This window comes from Rosa chinensis, chromosome 5 (assembly GCF_002994745.2).
Source record: "Rosa chinensis cultivar Old Blush chromosome 5, RchiOBHm-V2, whole genome shotgun sequence".
Taxonomy (NCBI): Eukaryota; Viridiplantae; Streptophyta; class Magnoliopsida; order Rosales; family Rosaceae; genus Rosa; species Rosa chinensis.
This window is the reverse complement of record NC_037092.1, coordinates 1,908,106-1,928,998: the sequence shown is the minus strand read 5'-3', so window position 1 is coordinate 1,928,998 and position 20,893 is coordinate 1,908,106. Positions and strand designations below refer to the sequence as shown.

General features: G+C 36.1%; 1 long non-coding RNA gene across 1 annotated transcript; it reads left to right on the top strand.

The window, feature by feature from the left end:
- The first annotated feature begins 8,336 nt into the window (after positions 1-8,336).
- LOC112167567 lies at positions 8,337-13,360 on the top strand. The gene is made up of 5 exons (XR_002923841.2): positions 8,337-8,542; positions 8,655-8,766; positions 9,926-10,024; positions 12,578-12,959; positions 13,047-13,360. It is a non-coding gene; the product is annotated as an uncharacterized LOC112167567 (long non-coding RNA).
- The last annotated feature ends 7,533 nt before the right edge of the window (positions 13,361-20,893 follow it).

Here is a 20,893-nt window from a genome sequence, read left to right as displayed (position 1 = left end):
TGGTTAGAGTTAAGGGTAATTTGGACATTTTGGTTTTGTGGGACTAATAACTTGGAACGGTTTGGGCTACCTTGGGCTGTTATGGGTTCTTGAATGTCATTTGTTGGATTGGACATGACTTTGCAAAAATCCTCAACGGTAGGATATCGGATATCCATCGGCTATTCAATTCTAACGGGATAAATTGAGGGGAAATCGGGTAACAGAGATGGAGATCCCTAGTATTCGAATTCGGGTATGGGGCGGGGATGATATTTTGATCCTCATCTCCATACCCACCCAATAAGAATTATCTGAAATATATATAAATTATTATTATTTGATATTATTTATAAATAAATATTTATGTAAACTTCATCTTTTTGTCAATATTTAAATTATGTTAATAAACATGTTCAAAAAAATGAAGATTCTTTTAATAAAATATCTTTATCAACATGTCAATTTTTCTTGATTGAAATAAGAAATTTATTTTATTTTGATGGTTGATTTTAACTTCATATTTTACAATCTAATTTTTTGTATGAATTTTTATATAATATAGTAGTAATATTGTTAACAAGGATTGAGGCGGGTACGGGGAGCTAATCCCTAATGGGGACTGGGACGGGGAATCCCCAGTATCTTATTAGAGCAAGTTCACCCGTTGGGTCACCAAGTCACCAGGGCAAGAAACTATTCACTGCCACTGGATCTTTGCTTCCACCCGTTGGGTCAGGGTCACCAGTCAGTTACTGTTCATCGAATATTTTATTAATTTTTTTAGTGTAAATGAGAAATGTATGATATAAATAAAAAGTATTTATGAACATTTTAGAAATACAACCAAATAAAATTTTATGAGTGGACAAATTATATGTCCACCGACACTTTTATCACATATAATTATTTAAAATACCTGTTACATTGTTATAGTATGATAATTTTTTTTTCCTTACCTGTTACATTGTTATAGTGTAATAATTTTTTTTTTCACTGCGCCAAATGGTGTATATGTCCTTAATTACAAACCATCAGATCCTTCATATAATTAGAACCAACGGTCCATATATGTGGACCGTTGCATTTAAATTTTCAAAGCACCCAATGGCTCGTTGCCACGTCACATATCCACTGCCACTAGCCAACAATTTCTGGCCTTCCACGCGCGAGCTGCCGCATTTCCTCTACAGGACAAGAAACTGGGGCTCAACCCATCTGCAGGCGCGTCTGTCCCCCTCTCTTCTGTTTGTGCCACGTGGAGGCCTGGGTCATGGGCTCAGTCACCATGTTGCCCGAGCTCTTGTCCTGGGTCAATTACTATTGCCTTGCCCCAAGCCCGGTGGAAGCAACATTTTGGACTTTTTCCTGACCTGGGTCATGAAATGACGTGGTGCCCGGGCAAAAGGAGGCCTGGTGAACTTGCTCTTACAAAGATTGGGGCGGGTAAGGGGAAGGGGATTGAAGTCGGGTATGGGAATGGTAATTTATTTCCCTTACCCTACCCTCCCCATTGCCATCCTTAGATATGACTAGCGGACCTGATTGACCTGATTGGAAATTCACTTGACCCGAATGAACATGATGTGCGTGTATTCACACTCGATTGAACATTTGATGAGATTCTTCACAAACCTTGCATTTGGGAAGACTAAAATATGATACCTTTTCGTTTGAGCATTCATTATGTATTCTTTTTATGAGTCATATTTGTCCTATGTATAAGTTTATTGAAATTTTATATGAAGCTGTGTGAACACTTTCATGAGTCACAATATTTGTTCAAATTTGTCCTATTTATAAGTTTACTGAGATCTTAAATCAAGTTACACAAAAATAATGTATGAATTTTTTTCGATAAGAGCATCATTTGACGTTATAATGTTATAGTTCTAAGATATTAGAGAAAATTAAATGATTGATGAGGAATCCTCTCAAATATCTTGCATTTAATTTCTCTCTAGTGATGGCACCAAGCTCCGGAGAGGCAGTCCAGTGCACCTGCACTGTGCGATCCTCAACTGCAGTGTAGTGGGTGAAAGGAAGGATGTCGATAAGAGGAGGCGTGATTATAGTAGGGTCCGACAGTAGGGACGAGTAGGAAATCACGTAGTTTCCGTCGTGGTGCCTCTGGGCTAGAGGGGGTGCTATAACAACCGACGACCCATCTCTAGCCATTACGGCGTCGTACACCACCACCCTGACATAGGCGCCGATTCGGTTGGGGAAATACAGGGGCGGTTGCCTAAGATTGACGGTGATGATGGGGACCTTTGCGTCAACGAAGCATTCTCTCTACCCTGACCCACACATTCTCACCGGCAAACCCAGGGTGACTTGGTTTCTTTCGTCGGCGGATATCATGTAGTCGTGGCCTTCCAAGATTCTAAATTGACATCTTGGGTTTGCAGGTGTTGGGCTCGGCAACGTCGTGAAGGATGGGGTTGGAAGAGTTGGGACCGGCAGGGCCATGAAGGTCGGAGAGAGAGAGAGAGAGAGAGAGAGAGAGAGAGAGAGATTCAAGACTCCCAATAAGACATTTCCAGAAGAATTCACAGAGATAAAGTGAGCATGTTAGAGAGTCAAGTGTTAGAAATGAGTCCTTATATAGTCTTCGGCGAGAGGCGAATCCGTTACGCTCTCTAACCGACTACAACGACAAGTTAGTGAAATATTTCTACTAAAGTAAAACGGTAAAAAAGGAGGTGAGGAACTTTCTTATGTTTTAACTTTTATTTTGGCACGGGGCCAACAACTTTTCCTTATTTTCACCAAAAATCTCAAAACCGCATACGTAACATTGTAAACTTTGAGCAAATCGACCCATTTAATAGACCACTCGTAACACACCTATTTTCAATCAGACAAGCGGCTTTCTCTTTAACATGTATATATGCACTCGTTGACGACTTATATCTCTGAATTCTATCACAAGTAATCTGTCGTACGTACAACATGCACCTTCGATCTCCACTGCCTTGTCATTAATTTCAAAACCGCTCTAAATTGACCGTGTACGTACACGTCTCAATTAACATCCAACACCCCACAATGTCGTCAAATTACACACATATAGATCATATCTTCTCCAAATAGACTTGTCGATCACTCGCTCACCCAAAAAAGATCCAAACACACATGCATTGCCACCAAATTATTTATGTCCGTAAGACCCTATTTATGTGGGCTCGTTTCCAGTTTTTTGAATGTTCTCTAAACCCTTCTATTTTTTTATCCAAAATAAGTTACCAAAAACCTAGCTTATTGTGTTTTTGAATGATGCTCAAAATACGTATGAGCGGTTCCCACATCTGATATCTTTTTTCTAAGCATCTGCTATTGTTGTTCTTTGAAATCATGAATAGAGAAAGCTGTTTTGAGATTATGTGCACATCTATTTTCCTCAATTGATTGACCAAGAAAAAATGTAACACATATCAAATACACCATATTAAGAAACTCATCTCAACGTCGAGAGGGGAGTCTAATAAATGTCAACAAAGTCTTCTTTGCAACTTAATTATATCTATCTCCTAAATCCTCATGGAGTCTTCTTCAACGTACTTGTGTAAATTGGTGTCTCAATTAACCAAATAAGACCCTCCAAAAGTGTTAGTAGTTCATTTTATCTAGACAAGTGAAAGTGAACACAGGTTTTCTGGTACTGATTGTGAACAAAGATTCGATATAAAATAATATCCTAAAACAACCAAGTGTACCACACGTACGCATTGAATAGAGGTGGGGAGGGGGCATGGCTATTCTTGATATTTTACTATCTACCACGCTGAGTTGGCATCTAACTTTGTGTCCTGTTAATAGAGTATTTTGACAGCGATGACCTATTAAACTGAAATTGTGACCTCAAAAACTTTATAAATTAAATTAAAACGTCTAAAGATTGAAACGATGATAGACTCATATTATAGATGCTAAATAAAACAGCCAAGCGTATCACACGTATGGTAGAGAGGGAGGTTTGAAGTGACGAGTCACGTGAGAAGAGGCAGCCAAGCGTATCACACGTATGGTAGAGAGGAGGTGTGAAGTGACGAGTCACGTGAGAAGAGGCAGCATGGAGTTGTGTTTCAGTACGGATATCTCCATTGACTTTTGTCCCAACCCCCAATGACAGATGCTCACGCGCTCCATTTTTTAAGTATCAGGAGCATTATAGGCATCAAGTTTTGAAAAGAAGCTTTCTGATTGGCTCCATTTACTAACAGAGCCATATGAACCTGTAGAACGACGACATCTCGTTCTCCCGTCCGATGCGCGACGCGTGCCCCAAAAAGGGCCAACTTTTTATGCCTGTACTTGCGCCGCACCTTAATTTTATTCCCACTACTGCTCATCGAATAACCCAAAAATCCAAAATAAAATAATAAATGAGGTAATTGATCAACTTACTATGGATCGTTTATCCAACGAAATACAGTCAAACTGAGAACTACATGAATCGAGACTGTGGTTCGATAATCTATTGGAAACAAGGACAGACAAATGCTAGGCTCCAATTTATTGGCATTCTATCATAGAACTAAAAGTGCAGGCCAACTGTTCGATCAAATGCCTAGCTAGCAGGGATGTAAAACCCTGCTTCTGTCAGGAATGGATGCCATGCATGTTCCATTATTTGATCATCCTTCCCGTGCAGTGCTCGATGAATGAGTTTACATTCTCAAAAGATGCTCCATTTGGGAGGAATTGATCATGGGAATCACATTCAGAAGGTACTAAAGCTTTGATCTGAGAGTCGAATCAATTTCTTGGCTTGGAAGAAATGCGAAGTACGTCTGCTTGCACTGAAAAGGCTAGACCTGTGGATATGTATGGACGGAGGAGATATTGTTTCTTAGACAATAATGATCACCTATAAGTTCACTTTTGTGGAACGTACTTGCATCATCATCCTGTTTTATAGCTTTGATATCTACAATCTCTTCTATCATGCGTCTTAATTTCTTCTGCATGCAGTCTTTTATAAACAAGAAGGGCAGTTTTATATTCACGCAGTGGCGAATCCGAATGGGTTGCAGCACTACCGATCGAACCACGTACATTAAGTTAAATAACAAAAGCATCCAACATAGTAAATCTGCTTTGGTTCAGATGGAAAAGGCGCGGGCAATCTACGAATCCATGTGATCTCCTCGATCACATATTGCCTTATGCAAGCTTTGGACATGCATGGAGCAACAACTGAGCTTGGGTTTTATAGCAATTCCCTCAGTGAGGAAACCCAGGAAGTGTGATCTGAAGCTTATTTGATTAGAATTATAGCATTGCCACCGGCCAACTTAATTATATAAGCCACTATGGTGTCCGAGCCCAAGAAAGCAAAGACGTGAGGCTTGTTTTGTATATTATGTATGAATTTTGTACATACATTTCTATACATGAAGACTGAAGATTGGCATGGCTGAGGTCTCATTTATTATTGAGTTAAGTTCACCATCAATGTCCGAACTCTGATGCCAAGGTCAATTTGATATCCAGACTCACAAAATTATTAATATTAGGGCTAGGACTTTAGACCCGAAAAACTGAGGAACCGGTTCGAACCGATCCGAATTGGTCGGTTCGGTTTTCTATCATAAATTTAGCTATTTTGCTCCGGTTCGGTTCCCTATGCTAGCAGTCAGTTCGGTTCCGGTTCCCATAATTAATTTATGTCTTTACCCGAACCGAGATGGTTTTATAATAATGTTGTATAATTTTGCTTTGTTTAATGTTTACTGTCAGCTTGATGTGCCCACGGGCCCACCCATCCACATGTACATCTTTTTTTGTTTCTCTCTGCACATGCCTCTTTCTTCTTTGATTAAACTATAAAACTCATCCTCTCTCTCTCCATCTTTTTGGTTTCTCTGCCGTACTTGCATCTTTCTTCTTTTATTAAATTATAAACTCATCCTCTCTCTCTCTCTGGAGTGTCGGCCACCCGCCTCTCCGATCCCCTTCTCTTTCTCTATTTTCTTCTCTCCTCCTCCATTCTTTTTCAGTTTTTCTTCTCTCCTCCTCCTCCTTCACTTCTTCGCCGCGACCCTTCTTTTTGGACCGAAATCTTCTGTCCCCATTTCCCTATCCCCACCCTGTCCCTTCATTCTGATTGGTTAACAAGGATTAAAAAATGAATATAAAGATTAAAAAATTAAACAAAAGTTTAAGATAATAATTTTTTAATCTATATCAACCAATCAGTGAAGAGGGACAACTATCCCCATCTCATTTGGGGACAGAGGATTTCCTGCCCTTCTTTTTCTTCTCTCTTCTTCCTCCTTCTTCACTTCTTCTTCAATTCCTCGTACCAATTATTTCAGTCTTATAGAGGTTGGGATTCAAATAGAGTTAGATCAGATTCAAGCATAAATGGAACCAAAAAATCGTGAAACCGAGTCGATCCATGTCGGTTCGGGTTTTGCTCGGTTTCAAACTTTAAAAATCATCAAACCGACCCGAATTTTCCCCCGTCGGTTCGGTCTCGGTTCTTGTTTTTTTTCTAGCAAACCCAAACTGTCCCAGCCCTAATTAATATGATACCAGGAGAACTAGAACAACTCACTAAAACTTTGTTTTGGAAGAGAACTAGATCTTCTTATTAGTGCTTCTTCATTTGATTCTCATATGTAGTGTCACATTATATTTTATCACAATTATGAATTATCTAGTCTCTACTGTTTTTTTTTCCCAAAAATCTCTTAACTCACCCCACATTTACATTTTCTAGTGAGAATTGAACCTATGACTTTTATAATGTTGGAATTATAATTTACCAACAGATCACAGCTTACCGGCATCTAGTCTCTACTGTTATCAATTTAGAATATAACTGATGTGTTAAGTTTGTTAATTAAACAGTTAACTTTTTTGTACTAATTGGGTTAACGGCTAGCTCTTATATATAACTTTTGGATCATCACTTTTTTATCATTGATCAATACAACATTAGCGAGAATTCCACAAATATATGGTTACTCAACTATGACTTATTCAATACTTTAATAACATAATTTTCAAATATATTACTTTGATCGCTCATCTATTACCCTGTTAATCACTTTAATTACTTTGCTAAATCTTCAGTTAAAATCTTAGTTAATAATACACGAAATTTTTGTATTAATTTTATCAAAATTTCATTTTAGTCACTTCTTCGAATCATTCCAATTTAAACTTCTCAATTTTTTATAATTGCTTGGACGAAAATATCCTTGATATTGTGGTTATTTTTTTTAATGGAAAAATTAATGGAGTGACTGATATGAATAATAGAGTTAAAGTTGAGCGATCAAAGTGATATATTTAAAAAGTGAATGACCAAAATATCAAACATCTAAAAATTATGTGACCATTTGTGATATTCTCCCACAAAATTAGTAATGATTACAAAAATATTCTAGTAATCAAAATTACAAACACGACCATAATTGATCATTCACTCATGGTGCTCTCCAAACTGACTATATTTCTATATCTCACGCGGCACACCTCTTCTCTGCCGTCTCTTTTAATCTCTATATATTGGTACATGTCTCAATCAACCTCCTCAATCAATCGCATGAGTTTTTTGTAACCATGTCACTCACTTACAAGAATAGCACACGCAACAGCAATCATCCTATTTCTAATTAAATTGTAAATAATGGATTAATCATTCTCTAAACTTGTGTTTCTCGAGAAAACTTCCCAGAGTTCTAGTTGCACTAGCTATGATAATTAGTTACGAAATGCATTTTCGTCCAAAATCCGTACGGAAACCAAAACATGCACGAAGTTGTGCGTTAATTTTAAACGACGTTATACTTTGCATATATATGTTGTGTAAAAAAAATATCTATCCGATTCTTAATTTTATATGAACTAAGCATTTACTATTGTTCTTCTTTGAACTCGATCATACTCATGAACTAAGCAATTTTCTTTGCAAGAATAAGAACGTACACATGCAATGGGGAATGATGTTACTCGAGTGTGTAAACTCATTTGCGCACTGCACTTGAATGGTCATCAAATGGAAAAAATTCAAGTGTGCCTCATCATGGCATTCATGCCTGACAAAAGAAGAGACATTCCAGTTTGTTCAAGGTAATTAATGCATCCCTCTCGAGTCTCGAGCATTTCATTGAACGGTAATGCTTCTTTTCAATAGATTTTCGAACCACACATTTTTCATATATGTAGTTTCAGTTTGATGCATTAATTTTGTATGGATGACCGAATCCATATTTTCCCCATTTAACTTTAACTATACTAATTAACAGCAAAAGGACAAACAAAATGAATAGTGGAAGGATGTTTCCGCCCTTTTCTTTTTTGCTGTTTTACTCAGTTGTAGTCACTCCCTTACACCTGTCGTGCTGCTCAGTTTTACGTGTGTTTGCTTAACTCAACGACAGATACTTGGTTCTGAATCTGAGAGAATGAGTTAAGACAGGTTTTGATCGACAGCTTCGTTCGTTTGTTCTTAGAGAGAGAGAGAGAGGATAGGAGCAGGGTACGCATTTTGTATGTTTTCGTTCTTCTAAAAACCCCCGGCGTCGACAAATCTCCCGATTCTAAGGTAAACTATTTAAATTTTTTAGCAATTGATTGTTGGGTTGGGTTCTTCAAAATTGAATCTTCCAATACTTTTAGTAACTACGATGTGGGTTTTTTTTGTATTATTTGATCAGATAGATAATCAAGGAAAGAGGAGAATGAATAGCAGGACCGGTCTATCCCAGCGAGAAGATGAAGTTCGGAGGATTGTGTGTGTGTGTGTGTGTGTCTGACATTGATCAACAGGTACAACAATCTCACATTCTTTATTGTTTCCGTAGTTCCTACCATCTCTACGAACTCATGTGCTGGCTTTTTAAAAACGTATAAAGATACAAAAGTTGTCTGTCCAATTTTTCTCTCATTTGCACTTGATTCATATATGTAAGTAAATCAAGTATTGCAAGTGTTGTCAGGTAGATGAATTAATTGTGTTCTGAATTCATAATGGATGGATATCTTTCTTATCTTGAAATATGGGTTACTTTTTGCTTTAACTCTTCAATGCCATCGAGTCTTATACTGGCAGATCACTGAGCCCCTTCCTTTTTTTTTTTTTTTTTGAATTTATTGAACCTAATAACTTTTGCTTCAACAACTTTCAAGAAATTGAACATACCTTAGTAATTGCTATTGATGTGAATTACTTTCATGTACTTGGCACTAGTATTTGTTACTTGCATATGTCAACTAATTTTGTAGCTATACTTTTCAGTACGCTTAGATACTTATTACGTTAGAAGGCAAAGAAAACTGCATATATTGGTCTCATAATAAATTCATTACATAATTGACAGAAACCTTGCAGTTCAAAGTGTGGAGTGTACAACAATATACTAACCAAACCATTGCTAATTAAGATGCTAACTAACTCGAAAGAATGTTTTACTGAGCTATGAGTGGATAAGTTTTTGGTATAGCATATGTGTCAAATCACCCTTTGTTCAGTGATAAGCCCTTCCAAAATCCACTCAGTAAACAAGAATTTTTCTTCTTCTTCATTTATAGGAAGTAAGTGAAAAATAAATAAAACTAAAGCTTAGTTATATATGAAAGGGTGAAATAGGTAAGATTGCCAATCACATATTTCACTTTTATGGGTTAAGGTAGTGTGGATGCGTTAGTTTTCAAAAACACTATGAAGTATAATAAGCAGAAAAGTGATGTTCATGTTATGGCAAAAACTTTGATGGCAAAATTTGGGGAAAAGTGGCTGTAGCTTCTGCCTAAATTTATGTACAGGTATATCCCAAAATGATGTACTATGAGTTACACTTTCCACCATGATAGTTTTCTTTATCATTTGAGGTTCGGTAATGCTGGTGATTTGGTATTACAGGTATTCATAGCATCTTGGTTAATCATTTCTTGATAGTTTTTTAACTTCTGAGCAATATACTTGCAGGAAAAGAGGCTAGAAGAGGAAGAGGCAGAAGCACAGTTAAATATGGAGCTTACTGAAGAGGTTGCTCATGCTAAAATGGCTAGAAACTTACGCAACAAGGTCCATGTGAAATAAACAACCTTCTTATGTGTATATAATTAATTTGGAATGGAAGTTATTATAGATACATATTATTTACAATTGAAATAGTAGACTCTGTTTTTAAATCTTCTGATGTCTTCCTTTTAGCATTATGAGGTTGATATGCATTTGGAAAAACTCCGAGATAATGCAAGTTGTTTAGTAACATCTTATTTAATTACAAAGTGCTTTTCATCTATTTGATCTAATATGGTGCAAGTTGAACCTATTATCATAGAGTCCTTTGTGTTATGAATTGAGGAAAGCTTAAGGAGTGAGACTACCTCTTTTCTGTGTGTGTATGTTTTTTATTTTATTTTTTACAAATTTATTTAGAGCATTTTATTTTTACCTGCATGAGAACTCCTGTTGTGATGTGATTGATGAATTCTAGGTTTTCAATAGAGTTACTTGACATTTTTGATGTCTTTAAGTTAAACACCAAATATAGCTAACTACTCATGCAGTTCAACAAGAATTTGATTGCTGCAGAGGGTAATGAAAAAGGAGTATTAATATTCAAAAAACTATGAGAAAAAGGAGTATTAATATTCAAAAAACTATGAAAATACAGCATACAAACACATTTCAAAAACTGCCTTTCTCCAAGTGTTTCCTACACTCTAATTCTACCATATTACTATACCTTTTTCTCAGTTTTCCATATCCATATATTTCCTGTTTTCCTTCTCAACTGAACACTAATTAGTTTATGTCTTTTTCTAGGGTAGTACATCCGGAAAGCCCCATTATATATATGAGTAGTGCTAAACCTAAGTCATGACATAGAGAAAATTTTGGATCTCACATACACAGCCATCAATAGTTATTTCTATTTGGGGTAGTACATCCGGAAAGCCCCATTATATATATGAGTATTGTGTGCTTAACCTAAGTCATGACATAGAGAAAATTTTGGATCTCACATACACAGCCATCAATAATCATTTTTATTCAGTATGAGACACTAAATTCTGTTTATACTGTTTTTTTTTTCCGTAAAAGTTCTGTTATACTACTTGAAGCCTTACTCTTCAACCTGTATAGGGTTTTTATCAATTTCTTACATTTTGGCTCCGATCAAGCAGTTCTGTGATTGCTTGACTGTGGACATAACTACTTGATTGCTTAACTGAACTTTCTTCTTTTATAACCTGAGTTTTCTTTGCGTGATTATCAAACTTGCTGTGAAAGTAAAGTCGCCTAGGACATAGGAAAATATCTGATTATATGCTCAAGCATGTTTTTTAGGGATGTCGTTTTTAACCCATTTCCATCAATCTCCTCATTAATGTAACCTGCATTCTGTTTTCATTATGGCTGCATGTGATTGCCAAATTAATATCAAGGACTAGTTTTATTAGAATTGAAATTCCAAGTTAAAGAGTGCAGATTTCATCTTTCAAGGAATACTTATGACTGCTAACTACAAGTAAACCATAAGGGATAAAAAGAGGGTTTATACTGTAGGCTAAAGTTTGACATTCTCAATCCTTTTTTCTTTTTTCTTTTTTTTTTAGAAATGTAGAAGTTCAAGAACTATTGAGCCAATTCGTGCCTCTATAAAGACTGAAACTTTATTAGGATTAGGCGTTTCCTTTATTTTATTTTCATTGCCTTCGGCCATTTCTGTTTTTAACCTGCTTCCAGAAACATGAGTTTTCATGGTCAGTTTGGTGCCCTATGCGTCATCACTTTCCATGGTATCTGAAACTCTCTTCTACATTTGATTTGGCAGAAGTTTAGGGACTTTAAGCCTATTATTGTGTCTTCAACTTACATACCACGTCTCTAAGTTGGCTTGGTTTCTGGAAACAGTAGAGCACCTTAGAGAAAATTTAGAACAATAAAATGAAAGCGAGCACTTCATGCTGTTTAGGATTGAGAACCAGAAATCCAGGTCTGGTGGATAGTGGATCCAGTTCACTACAAAAACTCCTTGAAATTGTTGATAATACTAGATTATAAAATATTGTGCTTTATATTTGATCTTATATAGACATTGAGATTAGTTATCAGCTTTATCTGATTACATACTTGAGTAAAAAACTTTAGGTTCTGTCAAAGTATATGGCTGCCATGAATTACAAGGAGTTGATTGATGAGTAAGGAAGGAGGTATAATCTGCCTTTTTTACTGTTAGTGTCTGGTACACAAATAATAGCTTATAAGCATGTAGTTGGATAAGCATATAACTAAAGGTATCAATCATGGACTGCTCAATTTAACTGTTCTGCATCTTTTGTGAATACTAGCATCTCCTGAACATAATAAGGATATAGCTGATGCAACTGTAGTTTGGAATCATGGGAAGAGTATAAAGTGGCAACTTTCAATTGTTGATGTCATTATTTTCTTTATACGATTCTGCAAGTTTTGATGATTGCATGGTGTTGCAGCTTTCATGAATATTGGTGTACTTTACTGTATTAAATAAAGTTTCAAACACCAATATAATTTTTTCGCTCTGTAGTACCAACTTCAGTTACTGACCCTAATGCAAATTCTCTTTTCTCTTTTCTCTTTATGCAGATTCATGGTAACTGCATTGATAAATGATGAAACTGAAGAAGCATCAAGCAGAGGAACTATTTGGTACAACATGTGAAGACCTCATCCTGAACAAAAATCATGACAATCCAAATATACTACCACTAGAAGTTCTCTGAACAGAAGGACAAATCAAACTGCTGGAACTCGAAATAGGCACTGCACAAAATGTGATTGTCAAGGCAATCCATGAAGATATTCATGGACTAACTCCAACGCAGAGAATTCAGCCCTCAAACTCAACACCCAACAGCATCCAGCCCTCAAACTCAACACCCAACAAAGTTGCAACATCAAAAAGAAGGAACATTGAATCGTCTGACAAGCAACTTTCCAAAACACATCCAAGCAAAAATCTCAAAACGTGAGCACAGATACTTTCTGCTATAATTTTTACACGATTCATAAAATTCAATATATACAACTCTCATGTTATTTTTTTCTATTGCAGGGGCGACATCTCCACAGATTCACTTGAAGACTCATCTGAAGACTTGATGTAAATAGTTAACAATCTTCACATGTTTTGGCCAAGCCTAACCATTTTTTGCACAATGTACATAAACAACTACTTGGTTAGCATATCTATTTTTGGAAATCTGGCAAAGATACCAGATTTGCAATCTGGAAAAGGCACCAGATTTTTGGTTAGCATCTGTAGCCTTTGACATCTGGCCATAACGTAGTTTCAATGTAATATATCTATAACTTAGAACAGTGTATTTCAATGTACTATATCTATAATATAGAACAATGTATAATGTAGTTTTACTGTGTAGTATATCTATAACATAATTTGGACGTAAATTCAACCATATCCATACTCCATAATATACCCGCAGCGCTGCGCGGGCTTTTTGCCTAGTTCATCATGAAGTTTAATTTCGGCGGCATGGTTCACAGCATTTGTCCCTATATTTCCTACATGTTTAATTGAGATTAAGTTACAAGTAATGCAACATTCAATAGCATTTCTTCATAGAAGTTTCAAAAAAAAAAATTCCTAAATTGTAACAATAAGAATGTTATTTGATGTTAATACCTAGCATCTTTTGGTATGTTCAAAATAATAAGATATTTTGATCTACATCCCCATACCCACCCAATAAGAATTATCTGAAATATATTATTATTATTATTATTATTTGATATTATTTATAAATAAATATTTATGTAAATTTCATCTTTTTGTCAATATTTAAATTTTGTTAACAAACATGTTCAAAAAAAGGAAGATTCTTTTAATAAAAGATCTTTATCAACATGTCAATTTTTAATGATTGAAATAAGAAATTTATTTTATTTTCATGGTTGATTTTAACTTCATATTTTACAATCTAATTTTTTGTATGAATTTTATATAATAAAGTAGTAATATTGTTAACGGGGATTGAGGCGGATACGGGGAGCTAATCCCCAATGAGGACGGAGATGGGGAATCCCCAGTATCTTATTACGGGGAATTGGGGCGGGTAAGGGGAAGGGGATTGAAGTCGGGTATGGGGATGATAATTTATTCCCCTTACCCTACCTTCCCCATTGCCATCTCTAGACATGACTAGCGGACCTGATTGACCTAATTGGAAATTCACTTGACCCGAATGAACATGATGTGCGCGTATTCACACTAGATTGAACATTTGATGAGGATTCTTCACAAACCTTGCATTTGGGAAGACTAAAATATGATACCTTTTCGTTTGAGCATTCATTATGTATTCTTTTTATGAGTCATGTTTGTCCTATGTATAAGTTTATTGAAATTTTATATGAAGCTGTGTGAACACTTTCACGAGTCACAATATTTGTTCAAATTTGTCCTATTTATAAGTTTACTGAGATCTTAGATCAAGTTACACAAAGATAATGTATGAATTTGTTTCAATAAGAGCATCATTTGATGTTGTAATGTTATAGTTCGAAGATATTAGAGAAAATTAAATGATTGATGAGGAATCCTCACAAATCTTGCATTTGAGAACCTTCTCGTTTTTTTTTTTTCACAAAACGTACCTCCTCGTTTGAGCATTCATTGTGTATTTTTTCATGAGTCATATTTGTTATGTTTATAAGTTTATTGAAATTTTAGATGAAGTTGATTGAACCTACACATTAGATGGAAAAACAATCCTCGTTGAAACTCAACGTATTTACTCGTATACAAACTGGAAAAACTGCTCATCTTCCCTAAAACCTCCTCACTTCTCTAAAAGAAGCAGAAGCAAATCCTCTATGCTTTGTTGTCCTGAGCCCTAAACCCGAACCCTCAAGTAACAGAAATTGAAATCTTCTTTTCCTCGTAAGTTAGTAATATTCCTTCTTCTTCTTTACATTGTTCTGAAAATTGGTACTGTAAAATTGGGGAAAGAATGGTTCTTGATTTGGTTGAGCTTTAGTTTCTTAGTTCATTCATATCCTGCTTTATCTATAATCTCATTGTGTATCAAATTTTGTGTCGAATTTGTTGAGCTCACTGCCCTCTTGTGTCTGTGACTGGTACCCAAGTACAAGTTAATTTTCTGTGTAGACATGGTGGTGTGCATATGAATATATAAGAGTTTTGATTGGCATTAGGATCAATTGTTAGTTGCTAAGCGGTTTCAATCTAAAATGCTTAATGCCTAGGGAATGCTAAATCAAATGATTGATGTGAAAATTGAAGAGGAGAAAAATTGTAGGCACCTTTTGTTTCTCTAGACATGGACTTGTTTGTAACTTTCGCTGATCAAAAGGCTGTAATTTAGGTGGAACGCACAAAGTTGCGGCCAGTTGGGAGTGGTCTTTTGACAACTTTTGAAGTGTTGTGTTTTCTGGGAATTAGGTGTAGAGGTTCATACACTCGTTTTGTAAATGGAATTAGGTGTCGAATTTATTATAGCAATTAGCCAATTTTATGACTAGCTCTTGTCTTTGTCATGAAATTCATTTACCATGAATGAACATGTGCCAAAATTGTGTTGTTAACTTGTTATGGTAAATGATTGCTAGAGTGGTTGCCTTAGTCCCCAATTCCTTTCAGCGTTCTTCCAAACGTTTAAATTCTCCAGCACTTTACCTCCTTGCAACAATTTCCTTGTCTACACATAAATGAAACTGTTTGTATTTAAAAGTTTCATTGTTGTTTTTAGATGGTGCGCAAAGGGACAACCAATTTTGGTTTTAGGGAGGTGTAGTACTAGGAGGGGATTCCAGAATCAGCGTTCATCATACAGATAACAATGTTGTATACGATTACGCCGGTAAGAGAATTATCAGGAGTTTATGATTTTTTGTTTTGTTTAATTTGAGTGAGTTTATGATCTTATATGTTATTAACTGTATATACAGATCGAGATGACTTCAACAAAATCAGAAGGATTAGAGGTAACTTTCAAGGAAGAATTTACAACACGCTCTCCGGTTCAGTTGACCCATGGCTTGGCTTGTACCACCACTTGAATCAAACGGTAAAAAGCAAACTATATGTATATTGTGTATATATGTTGATTAAATTAGTTTCACATAAAAATCTATTTAAAATTTTGTTTAGAAAACAAATGTGACCTCAATTAAAGATGTGCTGGACAAAGCCTTCGCTTTTCTACACCAATGCATGAAGATGAATAGAGGGCAATTACAATACATGAAAAACGTCTTGCAAACGGAGGAAGCATTCGGAATGTTGGTCGGGGGCTATACACAAACTGAGGTTTTCTTGAAACATATGTATTTCTTCTTTTGACAAGCATTAACAGGCCCAACCCTGGGACTAGGTGGACTAGGACCAGACCTAGGGCCCCCAATCTCTATGGGCCTCGAAAGAAAAGCTAGTGATATAGTCCACACAAAAAATGTAAGAAAAACTAACCTGAACACTTCCTGAAGTGTTTTGAGAAACTGCTTCGCCAGCCGATGAACTCTATGACTTGACGTCGTCTAAGTGGTTGTTCTCAGCGGGGTCTTCAGAAAAAATTAAACAAAACACTCAAAACCTTCGCTAGAAATCCAAAAGAAAAACTAAGTGAACAAAATAAGCGAGCACTTACCTGAAGTCTTTTGAGAAACTGCTTCGCTGGCCGGTGAACTCCGTGACTTGACGTCGTCGGAGTGGTCCGACTTCTCAGCTGGTTCTTCAAAAAAAATTAAACAAAACGCTCAAAACCTTCAATAGAAATCCAAAAGAAAAACTAAGTGAATCAAGTTACACAAACATAATGTATGAATTTGTTTCGATAAGAGCATCATTTGACGTTTTACGGTGCGTTTGGATGAGAAAATTATAAAATCCCTAGGAATTTATAAATGATGGAATCTTTAACTCCATCAATCTAAAATTCCATTAATTGCAATTTCTATTGTTTGGTTGTATCTATTTAGGATTTGAAATGTGTAATAAATTAAGAAACTTTAAAACAAATAAAAAGATAAAATAGAAAAAAAATCTTGTTTTGGAAATAAAAATTGAATACTACAAAGGAATTCGTAAATGACACCTATTTTGGTGGAAATTGAAGTGAGGAATTTAAATAACGAATTCCTTCGTTTTTTTCCATAGAGAAATTTAAAATTTTCAATCTGATAATGCCAAACGAGGGAATTAGTTTTTAGGAATTATGAAATCCTCACTTTCAATTAAATTCCATCATTTTTTCCCTCATCCAAACACACTCTTATAGTTCTAAGATATTAAAAAAAATTAAATGATTGATGAGGAATCCTCACAAATCTTGCATCTAAGAAGAATAAAGTATCATAACTTCTCGTTTGAGCATTCACATTCATTATGTATTTTTTCATGGGTCATGTTTGTTGATATAATCCTACTGCGTGCAGATTTTTTTTCTCATGGTGAAATAAAAACGTATAAACAAACAAACATTATTTGTTTTTGTTTTTGTGTCATCTCTATTTCTTTCCTTGATGACCGCATTGCCGTTTGAAAAATCAAACAAAGGCACTCCAAGGGTAGTTAGCAAGCGAGATTTGGCTAGGATATAGCAAGTAACGAGGTTGTAACTCCTTAAATTCCAGTGGTAGTAGCTCAGATACATTGACATCGTCGGCGTGGTTCAACAGAATTGGTTAAAAAGAGCGCGAAACCTTCAAACGGTCTTTAAGATTCTACTTTACTCGACCCGACCGACCCTGCAGCCATCTGCGTCGGGCTGCCGGTCATCAAAGGAGGGTCTGGTCAGTGGACTAGCGTCGTCGACCCGAGCATCCCCATCGTCACCGTCAACTTGAGGTAGGCACCGGTCTTCTTTCATGACCGCCCAACAGAGCCGTTTTTGTGGGTCAGTCCCTTTAACGCCTTCCTGGCGGCAGCGGATGATGCTTTGACGACATCAATCAAGATTGCCCCACCTGAGACTTTGACACACATAAACGGTGTCTACATGCTTCCTTCATCGTCCATCTTCTGGGACCCATCTGCTGTCTCCACTCCTCCGGTGCTGAAGGTTAATTTGTGTGCTGAGCACACACCCGCTGAGGCAAGAACCATGATGGTGAGGTGGACACCGGATGCTGCGAAGGAGACAAGACAAGTGATTTGCGACTCTTTAACAAGGCAACCCATGCCCTGACATTTCTTTATGAGTTTTTTTACTGTTCCTGCAAAATGACCATAGTCCATAGCTCGCTCTATTTCTTCGTTCTTTTACTGTTCTTTGGAAATGCATGTCCACACATATATAGCTCTCTCTCTCTCTCTTTCTCTCTCTGTGTGTGTGTGTGTGTGTGTGTGTTCATATGTTACAAGTTTCTTTCTTGCTATATAAGATGATTGGATAAAAACTAGAAGAAAGGACCATAGCCCATAGGAGAAAGGACTTCTTTTCTTTCTTTTTTTCAATTTTCAATTTTCAATTTTGGATTAAATGTCATGCATACAGTCCAATTATGCGTTCAAAGATTCATGCTTTTGTGCTGCCTTGATTATCTCTATCTGCATCTGAAATTGTCCTCACTCTCGAATGCAATAAATTAGGTCAGCTTCTTGTTCAATTGGGGTTCCTTGTTTTCTTGATTTGATTGGATTCACATTCTGGGTTTGTTTGTGTTGCTGTGTGCACTACTAGAAATTTGGCTATAGGACACCATCAATTATTGGTGTGAGTTGACTACAATTGACACCATTCATCACATTAGCCACTATGCAGCCACCCTTCAAATGTCAGTCCCCTTTGATCCAATTTCTAATGAGACAAAGAGCAGCAACAACCTAATGGTGCCATGACAGCCGTCATCACCTAAAAAACCACTGTCAGATGTCAAATCAAATTTGGCACCATTCTTTCGGTGTCAAAATGAAGGAAGTTGTATACCAGTAACACCATACTAGTAACACCACGTGGTGTTACTGGTATACAACTTCCTTCATTTTGGCTTGAGGGGAATTGGCTTTATTATGTGAGTATTCGGGTCTATTTGGCTGAGTTTTCAAGTCTTGTCCAAAATTGAAAATTCAACTGCTAACATGAGACATTTTGGTTTATAATTGTTCTAATAGTTGGATTAGAATCCTAATTATTGATAGAAATAAGACAACATAAACAATGTTAACCAAATGGTATAAGTATGTCTTTAAATTTCTAATTTTATTCTTTTTATTATTATTATTTTTTGGGTGCAAAAATACATATTCGATGGTAATTCATGAACTACTTTTATATGATATTATGATATAGATTCTTTGTTAGGATTAATTGTACTTGGATCTTTTTTATCCTTTTATCATAAATTGATGATTTATATAAATTTTTGTTGAGTTTTTCATTTTAGGGAAAAAAAAAAAAAACTTTAATTTTGTGCATGCAAAAGTAATTATATGTTAACAGATGACATTGGAAACATATACAATCCATTAATTCATAACTTCATACCCACTTTCGTGTAAATTATTATGAGCCATCCTCTGTGTGATTAATTTATGAGTTTTCAAATGTTGTCTTATACCATTATTCAGGTCTGCAAATATTGGCTGAGTGTAGTTGATTCCCTTTGATGAATTTGGGTGTCCAATTCATAACTAATATTTATTTTGCTTTGCAATTTGGATGGATGATGCATGTAGCTGTGGACACCCAATTGAAAGGGTTGAGCGACATGGAGAAGGGGAAGCCATGATTATTTTCAAGAGTCCATACTCTGTCCTTTCCATCTTATTCGGCCAGCCACATGCAGAGCTTATATTGGACGATGGCCAGTCCATCATTGTTTGTGCGCAAGAACACTTCTTCCAAGATAACAAGCAGAAGAAAAAGGTGCTTAATGTTGACAAGATGTTATCTCTTACATTCAAATGAAAAAAATACATAATGAATGTGAATGCTCAGACGAGAAGGTATGATACTTTATTCTTCTTAGATGCAAGATTTGTAAGGATTCCTCATCAATTATTTAATTTTCTTTAATATCTTAGAACTATAACAATATAACATCAATGATGCTCTAACAAATTCATACATTATGTTTGTGTAACTTGATCTAAGATCTCAGTAAACTTATAAATATGATGGATTTGAACAAATATTGTGACTCATGAAAGTGTTCACACAGCTTCGTCTAAAATTTCAATAAACTTATACATAGGACAAACATGACTCATAACAAAAAATACATAATGAATGCTCAAACAAAAAAGTATCATATTTTAGTCTTCCCATATGCAATGTTTGTGAAGAATCCTCATTAAATGTTCAATTGAATGTGAAGGTATGCACATTATGTTTATTCGGGTCAAGTGAAGCCATACCTACAAAAATACTTTTGCAGGTCATCAACAGTCACCAGATACTCGTTGGCTTAATCAAATGTCAGGTAAAGATTTTCGAGCTTGGCCAACAAAATAGTGCCATTTGAGTCACCCACATAATACTCTGCTTCCTCTTGTCCATACATCAGATTATAGACTGCATAATTACTCTCGAATAACAAATATCCTAGCCCAGGCTCTAGGATCTCCACCTCTTGCAAGTTAAAGCCCGACCTGTCAAAATAGTCTCTCAAAATTTCCTCAGTGACGTGTTGGTCGTACATCCACCGTGCTGTGACCATGCACTCGACGACGGGTCACCTCCGCCCGAGCAGTAGAGTGACTGTGAGCGGGCACATAATCCCCTCTCTCACCCAAACAAGGCAAGACCATAGGATGTAATACTTGCCCTTGTTCATTGTAAGCTTGTGTGGGGGAACCAGAGATACCTCGCTGCAATCAAAGTTGCTGACCGAGTCATAGAACAGTACCTGTTGAAAAGGTGTGCCGCCTATCAAATCCGAAGCAAAACCCAGATTAAAGGTGATAAGATGATGATTATT